Source organism: Aptenodytes patagonicus, chromosome 7 (assembly GCF_965638725.1).
Source record: "Aptenodytes patagonicus chromosome 7, bAptPat1.pri.cur, whole genome shotgun sequence".
NCBI lineage: Eukaryota > Metazoa > Chordata > Aves > Sphenisciformes > Spheniscidae > Aptenodytes > Aptenodytes patagonicus.
The window spans coordinates 12,329,806-12,345,934 of NC_134955.1; the positions used below are offsets into that span (position 1 = coordinate 12,329,806).

Sequence of the window (16,129 nt, forward strand, 5' to 3'; positions counted from 1 at the left end):
GTGTTGTGGGAACTAAGGCCTGGGGAAGAAGATAGAGGTGAAATTTTTACTAGGCAAATAAGAAGGTTACTAAATATAGCAGAGAAAATTAAATTTATTAATTTAAAAAGCAATTAAAGGAAGAGAGGGAAAAGGAGGGGAATTAGCTTCAAAATCATGCAACTTCAAAAAAAACAAACCAAACCAAAAAACAGAAAAACACAAAACCCCACCCCAAAACCAAACCAACCAACCAAAAAAAAGAAAAAAACCATAATTTTTGGACTTTGGGGAGAAACTATCCAACTTTATTTAAAATAATCTCAAGCTCAAAAATCAAATGTAAATGCAAAAATGTATGTAAATTTTACTATTGGCTGTATGGAGGGATTGCCATTCTGCTGCAAACACACAAGCTGTGCATTCTCTAAAATTATTGCTTGACAGCTCTGATCCTTTATATATTTCAGTCTTTCCAATCCTGTGCTTTCTTATCTTTTTTCCCCCCACATGTACAGTACTCTACATGCAGGTGAATTTTTCCTGTGTATTTGTGTACATATTTACATGTATTTATCAATATTTCACATTTCTGTCTCCGCTGTAATTTGTAAATGGGTAGTTTTTTCCTGTCTCATGTTGGCCTCTCCAACAACACTGGGACATCCATGTGCTGGAGTATGTTTTGTCATTCCCAGTAGCAGCAAGATGGGATGAGGTTTTTCATAAAACCACTTTACTGTATGGATAGTGAAGAAATAGCAACTATCCTTGTAGCCAGCTTCTGCCGTAGAGACAGCATGGGTGACAGCTACCAGTTTCCTGAGAGATTCTGATTAAGTTTTGCTGAAGAAGTTTTTATGCCACTCACTTTTAAGAAGCTGTTTAGCAATGTACTTTGAAAATGTACCTGTTGTACCACATCTTTCTTAATTTATAGGAACACTGTCAACAACAAAATGTTAGACTACTTCCTCTTAAGAACACAGCATATGAAATCCACTGGATTATAGGTTGATCTAGCTAAGTAGAGGGATAGAACATGAAAACTATGAGTAAATTCTTACAATTGATTTCTCTGCAGGTGGGTGGAGACCCAGTCACCCATTGCATAACAAAATTTACCTGTCATAACGTGTTACCAAAATGTACAAGCAAATTAAGGTGTACACAAAAGGCAAGGCAATATTACCATACTAAAAAGGGGCATGAGGTCGTCTCTAGTAACCAGACCTGATACAGAAAAATAAAGATGCCTTTGGACAAAATATAATTCTTCTGACCTAAGTGTTTAAAAAGTGGATAGTAAAATGGAAAGTAACTGTTAAGTCACTCTTACAAGGGAAATAATCTTAAGCTTTATTTGAGGAAATCCTGGAACTTTTCAAGTAGCACTTCTATTTTATGAAGTATTTTCTTCTGTTTACGTGGCACTGTTCTGACAAGTGAATCATTTTGTTTTTCTATAGTGCAAGTGTAGTTTGGTTTTAATCATGCTGAAACTTATCTCTTTTTCATTCTGGGAAAACCTGAGAAATAAACTGGAATTCACTGCATGTTTTAGCAAACAGTAGATACTTGGATGAGGTGCCTCATGACTTACTGCTTATAAGGCTTTAAACATATGATCTGCTCTCAAATTGTGCCACAAATGTGGTCATACCTTTCTTGTTCAGGCTTTTGTTAGACTTCTGTACTGAGCCCACAGGCAGGGCTTGTATGCAGTAAGCTTCCAAGGATCTCGGTATGCACTGACGCTTTCCTCCTTTGGCTCTGGCATTTTTCCTCTGCTGCTGCTTCACAGTAGTAGGAGTCTAAATCCCAGCTGTTTTGGAAACATCCTGAATGTTTGGTTTTCTATCTTGTTTGTCTCTGAGGGCAAGTAATTGACTAACAGATTCCTCACATTACTCCATAGATATGTTGCTTAGGGTCTATAGTTCAACTCTTCCAAAAATGATAGAAGCAATACAAGAAACAATAGTTTTGAGGGAGTCCTAAAACAACATGATGCTTTATTTAATGGCATGAAAAATACCCAGTTTCAACAAAAAGAAATAAATCTTCCTTTGCCTTTGTCTTCTGTCATCTGCCCGAAACATTCTGGGGGATGAAACATGTCCAGGATCTCTCATCATTATTGTCTTCTAAACCATGAAGTTTGTCCAACTTAGTGCATTTTTATCCTGATTAGGTTTTCGCTACTTGTCTTGCCTGTTTCTTATTGTCTTTGTCTGTCTTTTTCCCAGCTTTGTGAAGATTATGGTAGTCTCTTCTTTGTTTCTGTGGACTTAGTGCATGACTTCTTCCTGAGAGACTCCTCTTTCTTTTTTCTTTTTTTTTTCTTTCTTGTTTAAGGAAGGGTGACTCCCAAACCCCATCCCTGAGAAGGATAAAGTGGTAGCTCTTTCTAACTCTAGCCAATATCCTTAACATTCTACTTTTTTTAGTCAGAGCAGTGGAGAAATTTCAGCCTTTTCCATTGTTCCTAGCTTGGCGAATATATACGCGCAGAAATAAACTTGTTCTATGGATACAGCAATTTTCATAATGATAATACTGTACGATCTATTATTCCTCATTGATACATATAACATTTCCCCAAATCATTACATATGTTCTGTTGAATTCCACTTAATTTGCATGTGTACATATGGTCTGTGGTAAAAAATGTAGCAGAAAGGCTTAAAAAGACTTTCTAAGCAGCCTTTTTTGCTTGTCATTAATTTGTTACCTTTTATCCAATCCATGATGCAAGAACAATTACACATCGCTCCAATTTGTGTTCCTATTGGTAGAGAGGGCTTATTGCTGCAAATCAAAGGAATGTTAATAGAATTTTATATGTAGAAATCAAATCACTAATAGTATGCGTGTATGACTTTTGCACACTTTTTGTTGTCCCCTCCTGATGTCAGGTGGTTTAACAGATTAATCGCCGAACCACTTGTGTAAACATCTTCTGTTTGTTGCCTCTTCTATTTGATGGTGAGCTTCTTTCTCCCTGGAAGTAAAGGCAGGCTTTGTATAGATAGTTTAAACTAAGAAGTATGGGAGGGATAGTTTGGTCATCTAGTGATAGAATGGATTATAATTTGTATAGATTATTAGTTATGGTCACTCTACGAAGTTTAAGCTGGCTGTCAAATTTGGATTTGAGAGGAATTTTCTCCAGACTGTACAGATAAGAACCTGTTGTTCAGTAGTTGTACTTAAGTTAAAGAAAAAAAAAAAGCCCCTAGGTGTGTTTAGGGTTTTTTGTTTGTTTTGGTTGTTATTGTTGGTTAATCTAGGATGACAATGTGTAACTGCAGAAGAGCAGAGCCCAGGTAGGGGCTGAACTCCAGCCCCTCCTATTTCTTTCTGTTGCCTATATAATAGAGTTGTAACTGGGTATTTTGGTTTTCATTTCAGAACATATAAGATTTTTTTTTGTTCCAGATTTGAATGAATTCCTATGAAATTCAAGCTGATCAAATTCTACTGGAGCTTCTACAGAAGTCCAGGGTAGTTTTAGACTCTATTTATATAGCTGTATCTAGCTCTATCTAATGTATCCTTACCAAAGGAAAAGAATGGAGTTATGCAGAGCATTGACTTAGCTATATATGTTTTCTGATTTCTGTAGCTTGTAAAATTGCATGGTATTTGTACATGCTCATTTAAGATTTCAATTCTTATTTTTTAAGACGGCAAGCTGATCATATGAGATTTTACACCTTAACTTTTTATATGTATAATTGCCTGATATCAAATAATTGTGCGTATTTTCTTCTGTAGCTGAAATAGCTTGTCTGCACCTCACTGTCCTATTGACTGAATAGCACCCAATTCATGCTGTTCTTTCTCAATTGTTTGCTTTTTACTGAAGGTTTTCAGAGCTTTATTTCGGTTGGATGTAAATTCAGTCACTGTAAGAAACTGCATGTGAAAAGAGAAATCTGAGTTAAAGGATTTTTTTTTTTATATTTTGGGCTATAAAATTTCGTCAAAATAGAAATACATTTGAATCAATTTGGAAAAACTTATTTGCCAGATACAGCATTCCATTTTTCTTCTGCAAACAAAGTAGAAAAGTGATAGCTGTGTAAAGTACCAATACACATTTTGATGTGGTCAGACTTTGAGGAGTTAAGAAAATACAAGAATCTAGCATAGATTCAAGAATACAAGGACTAGCAGCCATTTGAGACTAAAACATGAAAAGAAACAAATAAGTCTAGTGGAAATGTAAAGATCATATAATCAGAAAGTATTAGCCAACCATGCATTTCTCCAAAGAGGGATCAAATACTAGAGTGAACAAAGAACACTTTGAAGCCCAGTACTTTAATGTGCCTGTTCAACGTGCTTTTTGTTGTTGTCCTCTGGACTAAACTTTGCCTTGCAGAAATCAGTAGTTCAGGTCTATAAACAGCAGCTGTCCCTATAGTCAAAAAGGTAGGTAGGTAAAGCATATTTAGCATGCTTTTCTTCACCCAAGCCCTGTTTTGTTGGGGACACACACACACACACACACACACACACACTTTTGTGCCTAATAATACCATTGATTTAATTGTCTTGTATTCTTCTAAAATGATAATTGCTTCCTGTCAAAACTGCAACTGCATAGTTTTCCAAGAGGACTAAGATTTCAAAAGAAGGGAATGTTAACTTTTAGTGGCTATTTTTAACAAAAAAATCAGCAGGTTTTTACCTCTGTGCATTAGTTATTTTCCTTGGCTTTTTTCAGTAAGAAATTAGGATTCATGTTTGTGAATCAGGTAAACAAAGGGTTTGGGGCTTTCTTTATTTTCCTTTTTCTAGTTTATGATTTACTACCTCTCCTCACCAACCATCTGAAAATATTAAAGGATATACTATATTTTCTTCATGGGCTACTTATACTTAATTGTTTAAAGTGACTTTTATAAAGGAGCATATTTTTAGGTAAATGCCTTTGGTTTGTGGTATTTCATGCTTGTAACTGAGTGTAAAAAGTATTTTACATACATTTTTAAAGACATAGTTGTCCATATAAGTATTCATATGCAAATTACAGTCTGTAGCTGCATAAACGTAGGTTGTATTGCTGGAATATTTTAATGACAATAATTAAAAAAAAAAGGATTGTGATACCAAGAAAGTGTCATCATACTGTTAAAGCAATTTTAAAAATACTGCAGTGCAGAAACTTTCCATTTGTGGCATAACTAGTATCTGGCATAACTGATTCTGGTATGAAAGACCACCATGTGGGTTCTGAGGATGAGGACAAGAATAAGGGTTACTTTATTGTATTTATATTGAGGAATCAACCAAGAAAAAATATTTTTCTTGGCGTCTTGAGCAAGTTCCTTTATCCCACAGTTAAATACCTTCTAGTATTAATAAAACTGTTCAAAAGAAATACGGGTTTCAATGCACAAAGAGGGATGAAAATTGTCAAGTAGAGTATTCTTGAGGAAATAACTATTTTTCAAACTCTGTATTGTTTCAAAAGACAAATGTCATCTTAACTTACAATTGAGGGGGGAAAAAATGTATGTCAAGTAAGTGAAGTTATAAGTACATTTGCATAGCCTGGAGCAACAGCTTGGAGAAGGGCGAGTTGCATTTAAATCTCAGGCTGCCTGGAATGCTATAATTCTACAGCTATAGAATTTGTCTTTCTCATAATGTCATACAGCCCGGCACTTTTGCTGTGGAATTAGCTACTTTACAACTGATACCCCTCCTTGGTTTATTTGTCTGCCTGCAGCTGCCTTTTATTCTCCAGCTCTTCCCACAAAGAACATGTAATTGACTTGTATTGTACAGTAGCCAGACTTCAGAGGGAAGGGAAACCAGAAATGCTTTGCAGCTCACAGTCAGGGAGGAAGGGGAGTCATAAGCTTTGATTGACAAACTGCTTTTGAGAATGATGCAGGCACTTAGGACAGGTACATGGCTTTTCTGGAAATCAGAGACGGCACCTAAAACACTGTGAAGCAATGTGTGATTAACTCAGGAAACAGTGGGAGCATTTCCAGGGAAAAGGAATGCTGATAGTCATTTTTCCTAACTGAAGCAATCCTCTGCAAATACATCTAATGCTGTCAGTCAAAAGAGAATGATGAAGCAATACTGAATAGTTTTCTTCCTTCCCCTGGTAAAAGCTATGCAGCTTGTTCTAGGGAAAACATTAATCTGTCAAAGCCTGTGCCACCATCATCTCCATCACTGGGTGGAGGATTGGAGCATGTTTTTGTCCATGCTGTGTTTATATTCCTTATAGTGCCCTGTTTAGGGGATTTGAGCACATGCTTGTGTTTGAATCCCATTCAGGGTGGAAGAAGGGGGCTTCAGATGCCAAGCTGCTGCCAGCTGTTCTCATCTTTCTGGTAAAACCCCAGATGTTCTGATGAACATCTGTGGGATAGGAGGTAAAAAGTGGAGTGGCTTTCAACCTGCCCTGCTTGATCTCTATTATAAAAATAGAAAAGCTGTTTCCACTCTGTTACAACCCTACTGGAGGGAGAAGGAGGTAATGTGAGCTTGCTACCAGCCTGGGACCTGCAGGAGTACTGTGCACCTATTAATATTGGTACCTTATGCTACAACATTCACTTCAAAGCATGGCACTATGATACTCCCAGATACAACACCCATCCTTAATTTATATACATGGGTGTACTTGTTGGCACAGTTACGTATCACACTAGTAGTTTTTTCTTACTAAACTTTACTACAATGGCAGCGTCAGAATATAAAATGGCTAGACTCAAGGCTAATCAATACACTTAATATTTAATTAAACTCTCTAAGTTCTAGGATCATATCTCACCAAAGTTACTGGATTCTGACATATCCCCTATTATTAGTATATTCCCTTTCTTTACGTAGGTATCTCTAAATAATATTGGAGTTGTTTTGGGTTTGTCTGGGATTTTTTTTCTTCCTGTTATAGGATGATAGGTAAAAGAAAGGTCTGAAGCAGTTGTGGATGGAGATTTTATGCTTTAAGTAAAGCAAACAGTATCTCAAAAAGTGGAGTCACTTGCTCTGGTGATTAAAACACACCACTGATGAATTGTTTCATTGCCTTATTGCAGTATGAGATGATCCAACTCTGAATATGCATTTCCTAGTAAAAGCATGTCAGTCTCTTGTTTTGTGAAAGTTCAGTATATCATAAGGTGACATTGGGTTTTTTGGTGGTGTTTTTTTTAATATATATATTTAAATATAGGTTAGGGTATCTGCTTATCAGATTTTTTGGTGTTAATTTTCTTCATACAAGACTGCTGTTAGAGGCTTAACATTTCTTTTAAAAGAATAGATAAACATTTTTTTATAATTCTGTGTATGATGAATATGTCTATGAAAAATAGAAAATCTTCCTCCTAACTAAAACAACCCCCCCCCGATTTTGCTGGTGTTTTTGAACAAAAACACTTGTGTCTTTTAAAACTAGGACATTCACCTTGAAGAGAATCCTAGGAAGAGAATGTACAGAAAAATAGGTCACCTGGTTGCCCATTAGGAAACACCCACCAGAAAATTATGATCAGACTGAAGTATAGCAAGAAATGTAGAGAGGGGGTATTAAGTTTTAGATTTAAGGTGAAAAAGATACAATCTAGATCAGAGGGAAGGATGGAAAGGGGTGCGTGGAAAGGAGCAGGCAGAGAAAAGGTATTTTAGAGTCTGATGTTGGTAGTGGTATGTCTTTGCAACAAGTTACAAAACTGTGATTTAGGCAGTTCTGGAGGCATGACAAATGCAGTGTGCTTTAAGGGTTATCTGGCAAAAATTCTCACTGGAAGTGCATCCTTTTAAACGTTGGCAAAGAATGAGGCACCAGTCCTATGCCCAACAGCTACTTCTGTGTGAAGCTAGGAAAAAGTAGAATAAATGATTCTGTTAATCCCAGCTTTTTCCTTGCAATACTTCTTTGAGGCAGACAAATTTTAGCAATGTACATATACATATGGTGATGCTGAATATGCACAATCGATTAATGTTGTATTCTGAAACTGCCTAACTCTTAGCATGTGCCTAGTAGAAATGTGTTGTTTGAGACTTAAAAAGGAAATTAAAAAATTGGATAATTCCAAAGGGACAAGCAAAAGTCGTGGTTGCATCCACAGATTGAATCCCCTTTCTGCAAAACATCAAGTAGCTTCTTTAAAATTCTCAAAAAATGTTCTCATATATATTCAGCATATATAATAAATTTTACCTTATTTTGGGGAAATAGTTGAACCATGCTGGCTGAAAATCAGTGTTTTGAAGCCAATCACTTTAACCCAAATGATCACAATTTTGTCATATGTCAAATAACTGAAACTGCAAAATTGCAGTGTTACAATGGAAAGTGACAGACAATTTTATCTATAGACATTCTATTGATACTCTTTTTTTGATTGTTTTTTTTAAGTGCACTACATTAAACTTCTCTAATGAAAAGTACAAAGACATGAACCATCCAATGAACCTTGCAACAGTCTGGCAGCAGCAGTTATCCAATCAAGAAAAATGTGAGTTAACAAAGTTTTTTTTCTCTAGAATTCTACTGGTAGAGGTAGAGTAAGTTTTCTATCATTTTTTTTTTCACAAGCTGCGTGGAAATTTTAGAATAAATGACAAAGAGTAAAACTTCAGCATTGAAAACAAGTATTAACCAAAATCAGTCTTTGGTCAGGGTTTGTACTTATTTTCACTTTCTGCTGTAGGAATGGAGATCAGTTACTGTGTCCCTGATAAAAGCTTCCCACATTACTTCCTGGTAAGTTTATTTTTACCATGTGGTAAATGTACTATTCACCCTGCAACTAATTCTTAAAACCTAGGGCTGTTAATTGAGTCTGCAAGTATCCTAGATCAATGTGTAGGATATATGCTGATATCAAGTTTCACATGTGATTAAGAATTATTATTTAGGATTAATTCAGCAAGGAAACGTCAGCTTAAAGCCTAAAAAATGTCTGTAAATGTCTGTCTTGCATCCTTTTCCTAAGAAAAAGCAAAGTCATGCTTTTCTTTCTATGGATTAAAATATCTTCTTGCAATGTTTTAATTTCCCTTTTCTTGGACTGGAATAGGGTAGGAAATCCAAACATCAATATGAATACTGAATTCAGGAAGAAGTATAACTTTACTATTTTGGCCTAGATCAGTGTGCAGTACTAGTCTCCTTTACTTGTACTTTAGAGTATAGTAGTATGCTATTATATGTACGTACATCCGCATGGAAGGAGAAGCCTGTCATCCTTTGGAATCTTTTTCTCCTAATTCTTCACTTCTGCCTAACTTCTCACAGACAAGGTAAGATGGAGCTTAGTCATAGTGAGTATTAACCTCTTCAGGTTTCTAAAAAGATCCCCAGAAAAGTAAATGTAAAACTTCATCCCTCCTCTTTTGCTGGAATCCTGCTATTGTAGAGCCCTTTTCAACACCACTTCCCCCTCCCCCTCCCCCCCCCCCTTAAAATAGAAAATGAGCTCTAATGGGAGGTGTTCTCTGTGGATAGACTCTGTGTGTGCTAAAAAGTATTCGATATATTTAGCTTCTTGGTAGGCTAGATTTTAAGGACATGGAAACAGAATAACTTGCTTGCCCACAAAGGTTTGGATTTCTGATACTGTTTTGCTTTCCTTGTAAACTATTATAAATGTCTTAATATGGTGCTTTTATTGGAACTTCACTTTTAAAACCACTTTCTTAAAGGGAGCAGGAAAAAAAAAAACAGGACATGAATATGGGAAATGAAAATATAACGGTTTCTGTAAATGCTTTGTGTAACATTTGTCCAGAAAGACTTGGCCCTTTAAACTGTGTTTGTCAGTTTGGATCATTTTATTGATTCTCTGGCAATGAATGCTAGTAAACAGATTGACATTCTGTTTCTTGGACTCTGTCTGTTTCTCATATAGAGATTATTAGCTGGCTATTTTGAGACTGAGAAAAATGTTAGCTTTATAAATAAAAAGACTCATTATGGCTTAATTAGTAGGTTTTTTGCGAGCACTTTGAGTACTTCTCTCTAAGTCTCAAATCTTTCCACATAACATGGACTAGTTTACAGGATCATCTGTATGACCTCAAAGCAAACTTTATTTACTTTGTTGTCAATATAAATGTTTTCTTTAAAATGACTGGGCTCTAGCATATGTCTCCTTATCTTGTTCTGCAGGCTCTTATTTTATTCTGCAGTTGCATATTCTTTTAACTTAACGTTTCTGATTCATATGAAGTGCTCCTCTTTTGCTGTAGAAAGTTGGAAGCAAAACACCTGTCTTTCTGAAGACTCATCTAGAAAAGTTGCTGCATAAACAACATTAAAAGTATCATAAAGTTTTGTTACATTTTTCATAAATATTCTATTATAGCTGCTCAGCTGACTGGCAGAGTGAATGTTGACTAATACCATCCTGTTGAACCAACATACATTTTAGTTCAAGTATTCTAGATTCCAATTGGGATTTAGTATTCAGCAGAATGAGCGAGTCCCAGATGTAGAAAGTTTATTGCATGTTTTGCCTTGTATATTTTTTTTTGTAATGGATTTACTTATCAGACCGGTTCTTGTCTTGTTTTTTTTCTCCTGTCTGGATGAAGCTGGCAGATAAGACTGCCACACAGTATTAGAGTTGTATACATAAATGAGATCTGCATAATGGATGCCAGCATGAATGATAAAATGACTTTTGTGCGCACTGTAGTGGTAGCAACATACAAGCCAGAAAACCCACAGAAAACACAAATCTGATGCCAGATTAAATATTTAAATGAGCAAAAAAATGCTGTGCAAGAAAATGAAGGCACACAGGAAGTCTTGGGCATAAACTTGAGACTCAGTTAAGTAGTTTTTCCATACAGTTGGGGAGAAATAAGATGATGAGGATGGCTAATACAATTGATTCAATAAACAAAATTGTCAATGCTCATTGGCATTTGTGAGGTGGACCTGAGTGACAGGAATGCATTCTAGATGTGGTAGGACAAAAAGTCTTAACTGATAAAAACTTTCGGGATGTTTTTAAAGTGAAATATGAAAAATTATGTTATAGAACTCCAGTTTTAAGGGCAAATATTATCACTTCTGCTGCAGACTTTTAGCTTGCCTGATTAATAATCTTTATACTTTAATCACTGAATAAAAAATAAGAGAATATAATAATGTCTTGCCACTTAAACTTTGTCAGCTATAACATGCTTCTTTTTTATCAGGGATGATGATTATGTATGGGCAGAAAGGATAATAAGCAACATTTCTAATACAATGTATTTTAAAGTCCTGAAGCATAAATTCTTCAAAATAATACGGAAATTCTCTTTTATATAATTCTTTTCTAGGCATTACTCTATACATGTGGTAGAGAATGTACGGCTTTATTCTGAGCCCATCAAAAGCTCCAATGAAGGCACCTACAACTATTCCTACCCAAATAAGCCTTTTGAGTTAAAGTTCTTATCTTCCAGACTGCCCAATTAAAGCCAAAACTAAAAAAAAAAGTGTAGCAAGATCACTTGTCTGCTGTTGCTCAAACGAAGTTAGCACTTGAAAATTGTTGTACCCCAAAAATGAAGATCCTGCATGAAGTCTTACTTATACTTCAGCCCTAGAGGCAGAACTCAATTATTTCAGTATGACCAGGATTTCAGTGCTTGTGTTTGTCTCTTCAAAGGCATAAGTAAAAATCTTTAAACTTAAGGAGCCTAACTCATGAAACTTAGCATTGATACATACTGCACTACTTCTTTCATAAGTCAGAGCTGTGAAAATGAAGAAAACAGGAAGTTAACTGGTGAGGGGCACGTACATACCACTGCCAGGCCATATGTATCCCCCAGAGGACTACATCTAGCTACTCTGAGGTACTTCAGAATATTTATAAGAGAATAATTTTATGCTATACACTACCATAATACCAGGAACTTAAATAAGTTGGGTTATGTGAGAAAGGGGGGGAGAGTTTGCTGCTACTGTATATGGCCAGCCGTCTGTATTAGAAATGTTTTAAAAGAAGCCGGTATCACCAGATCTTAAAAAACAAAACCAAAAAGCCCTACGAAAAGTGTTTCTTGCATGGTACATGTTACTATGCTTTCTTTATACAACGTTAACAATCTAGTTAAAATAACTAATTTTTAGATGCTAGGATTCCCTCATTCAAAAACTTAGGTTTTAGCTAGCAAGTTTCACTTGCATTTGGCCAGAGATTATTCATGTTAAACAAATCTCTGGGCAAAGCACCTGCCAAAGCATTGAGCATGCTATAGGACATAAAAATATACAAGCAGTTTCAGGAGCTGAAGACTGATGGAAGCATTGTTTTCCACTTCTTATGAGTACCTGCAGGGTCCTTGTGTCCCCTAAATACTGCCTAAACAGCAGGGGTCCTGTTTGTGTGGTGCACGTGAATGGATGAAACAAAAGAGAACTGAAACTCTGTTGCTAGAAGTTTCTCCCATAGCAAGGGCAGTAGCTTAAATCTCCTTTACAGGCTACTGACTTCATGAAGTTTCTAGGAACTTGAAAATATTTTGAGACCTCCATTACTTAAACAAATTTTGGCTAAAGTTGGCCAACAGTGATTATAGAATGCTAGACCAATGAACAAGCAACTTAATCGAAAAGTTTTATTTCCCAGAGGATGGTAGTGCTAAAAGGCAGTAAGCAACTTGTTCTTGCTCAAACTGGGTTCAAAGCAGTCTTTGCTATGAAAGGGATGCATATGCAGATTTAAGAGAAACACAACTTCGATGGCAGACAAATAAAATATTTGGCACTTGTGGCTTAGAAATTCTGAGAAAATAAAACTGAAAAATGATGAGTTACAGATGCTAGTAAGACTTCTGTAGTGGCAGATAACTAGATGAAAGACTGTAACCATGCTGAGCCACAAGAGAATACTTCAAAACTCAAATTTGTGGGTAACAAAGTATTAATTCAAGAAGATGAAAGGAGGTATGTTAAAATGTCTTGTCAGAGAGCCAGTAATGGTGCAAAGGACTGTAAGTGGACAAAGGGCATCAAAACCTGAAATGGTTTCTGAAATGCCTACCTACTCCCATTATCTTGGGATCAAGCTTAAATGCCAATGTTAGTTCTTCAGAACTTTTTTTTACTATATTGATTTTGGGGGAAAAAGGATCTCTTAAGTGTAGAATAATAGACTTCCTCATACAAGCTCAAGGCTGATATGGCATAAATGAGGTGCTTAGCCTCTTATTTCCTTATATTACAGGGCCTGTGCTATGTTGCAATCAACTCAACTTTGCCCACTTTTCCTACAAGCATCCTCATGTTTCCATGCATCACTCCCCTATGGAGTGTGCTTTCCAAGTCAAATCATCAAATCCTTACTTTCCTTTGTCTGATCTGTTTCTGCCTTGATGCTTTTATTAGCCATTATCAAAAGGAAGTTAATTTAGTATCATAGTTTACTCCACTCTCTTAAAGCAGCCCTAATATGTCTCCTCCAAACTCACTATCTAATAATTTTACATACATTCTGGTGCATTTTTTTGACATTTCCTATCCTCAGCTCTTTTGTCTCTACTTGAATTGTGAAAGCTTTTTTGGACAGGGTTTGGCTTGCTTACATTTAACAACTTTACAGCACCTGGCATGAGCAGAACTCTTAGGATCTGTGGATGTGATTGTAATACTTATAAATAAATAATCTGAATTTGCTAAAGGGCTGGAGTAAGATCTATGTCTGTTTCAGAGCTGAGTTCTGAATCACATGCATGTGATTCTCCTGCAAGTACCTGGATATAGTGTGGTAAATGGTGGGGTTTTATTCTCCCTCTTCATGCCCTGTTTGTAGTTACATTCTCTCATGGGATACAAGCAACTGCTGTGGACTTCAATGGGAATTATTCATATTCTGCAAGTGGGGAGCAGAGCCCATGACTGGACTGAAGCCAATGTCCTCTTAAAAGTTCACATGCCTTGTATTGGCTCTCTAATTTAGACTCCTGACCAAGCAAAGTGGGGGGAGGGAATGACAAATAGTAGCAGCTGTTTCAGTAAAAAATTCTAAGGGTTAACATAATGTGATGTAAACTATTTCATCTGTTCTTCCTACTTGCCCATTTTAATCAGAAATGAGTAAGTAGAGCCTTCTATGCAGTGAACTTGAAGAATGCTAATGGGATGTCTGCATCGTGTTGTACTCGGAGTACTTATGCCAGAATAGGAAAGCCTTTTATTCTGTAACTCTCAGAGGCAAGAAAGAGGCTTTCTGAAGAGTTACTTTAAATTTAAACTCTCATTCTAATGTTAGACAGCCTGTTGGATCTCTGAGTTAAAAATTGCTTCAGCTTTAGTTACTAGAGCCAGATGTAACATTGACCTTAAATGGTAAAAGCTCCCAAGAGTGAAAGAGAGGCTGGCCTGAAGGGAAAAAGAGGAATAACTGAAGTTTTAGGTAAGTAATCTCTATAACCGAGAATAAGCTCTTTTTCAGCTGGGAAACAGAACGGAACCATATTTCCTCCTTAAAGGTACAGTACCTTGTTGTTGTGATACTGAGTAGTTGGTTCTTTCTACCTCTTCCCTCCCACCCCCTTCAAATTCTACCTCTTCTTCAAATTTTAGCTGCTTAAAAAGTGGATGTAGTTAACGAAACCTAGTTCTTACGTACTGTTTGGGAATATACAAGAATGAAAAAGAAAAAGCTCTGTTAATTATACTGAGACTGATTAATAAAGGTACGTAGTCAGTAATTCAAGGCAACCTGATTCACAGATACTGTTATCTGTATTGTACTAACCGTTAGAGAGTCTTAGTTAGTAGCAATACATGTTATAGGGAAACAGATATTTAACAGATTTCTTTTTTCTTTTTTTTTTAATTGTATGACTTCTCTTCCCACATGCTTGCTTTTAACAGTGCTGGAGTTGTTCATTTTGATGGATTACCTACTTGTGTCTGGAACCTGTCTTTTAAAAAGACATTTCCAGAGCCATTTCTTTATACAGTATGTGTTTGGTTTTAACCCTATTAGAGGTAAATTAATACCATGAAGTTGTGTCTAATTGGAATGCTGTACAGAAAAAAACCCCACACCTTCAAATGTTAAAGCATGATTGCTTTAGTATGAAAAATCACAATATTTACATTTCCTGATATTTCAGTCTTCAGTTCTATCTGTGCTGTTTGGTAGGTACTCTGCACTGAAGTGTATTTTATTTTCTTGGCAGATTAAAACACTTTTTTTTGTCTTACTAATGTGTATGTTAAGCTCTTTTTTCAGACAGCGGTATGTAAACAGCATGAAAGAATGAGGTCAGTACAAGGAAATGATAGCTGAAGTTGAAGACTCGGGTTTCTGTTACTAACTCATATTAGTAACAACTTGTGTTAGTGAGTTGATTTTTCAAGTCATATATAGCATGGTTTCATCTGGTGAAAAATTCTCTGCAATCAGCAGCAAATTTCCATCTTTGAAGTGATTAGACAGTAGTTTTTAGTTTATGCTATGCAAAGATTGGGTGAATTTAGAGTTCTGAGCATAGACAGTGTTCCTGCAAGTGCTAACAGTTACTGCATTTATATTTTATATGGTAGGTGTTGTGTATACTCTAACGAAAGTTCACTTCATCTAGCTTCAAGAGAATGTGATAAATGAATCTTCCTTGTTAGAACACTTCAGATTCGGTTGCAAAACTTGTAATTTTCCTGTTATTTTTCTCTAGACTACCATTAGTGAACAGTTTAGTACTTTTAGGTTGATCTCCTAGCTGACCTTCATATTTTAAATCAACAATTATATCCCAAATCAACAATTATACCAAACTTGGAGCTTAATAATCTAACGATACAACCCATAGAAATCTAAGTTTATTAGAACTAACAGTGAAAATTAAGAAACAGTCCAATATATTAAATGCTGAATACTAGAGAGTCCTTGCTTTTTTAATATTTTTGTATTTTCTAGCCTCCAGAGGCCCTTGTTCTGATTTGCTGGTGTTGCATATGTTACTTTACTTGTGACATTTTATATACCCCTTCAACTTGTGCAAGGCTGTGCAACTTCAGAGGGTATTTAGAAGGCGTTTAAATTTTAATAAGTTATTTTTACCTTTGTTTATGGACTGGAATAACTAATCTGTGTCTAACTCCTCCATGTCTGAACTAAGTATATATTTTTAATATATGATATCTTGTAAC

At 35.9% G+C, this 16,129-nt stretch overlaps 1 protein-coding gene across 12 annotated transcripts in view; it reads left to right on the forward strand.

Moving 5' to 3' along the window:
- IRAG1 (inositol 1,4,5-triphosphate receptor associated 1) overlaps positions 1 to 16,129 on the forward strand; it is a 109,058-nt gene that overhangs the window by 15,364 nt on the left and 77,565 nt on the right. For 6 of the 12 annotated variants that reach the window (XM_076343993.1, XM_076343984.1, XM_076343996.1 and 3 more), the window contains exon 1: positions 13,962 to 14,384. The exons of 1 other annotated variant lie outside the window; for it this stretch is intronic. The gene's annotated coding sequence lies outside the window, so the exon portion shown is untranslated. 5 more of the 12 variants (XM_076343985.1, XM_076343987.1, XM_076343990.1 and 2 more) reach the window with 5 other exon arrangements.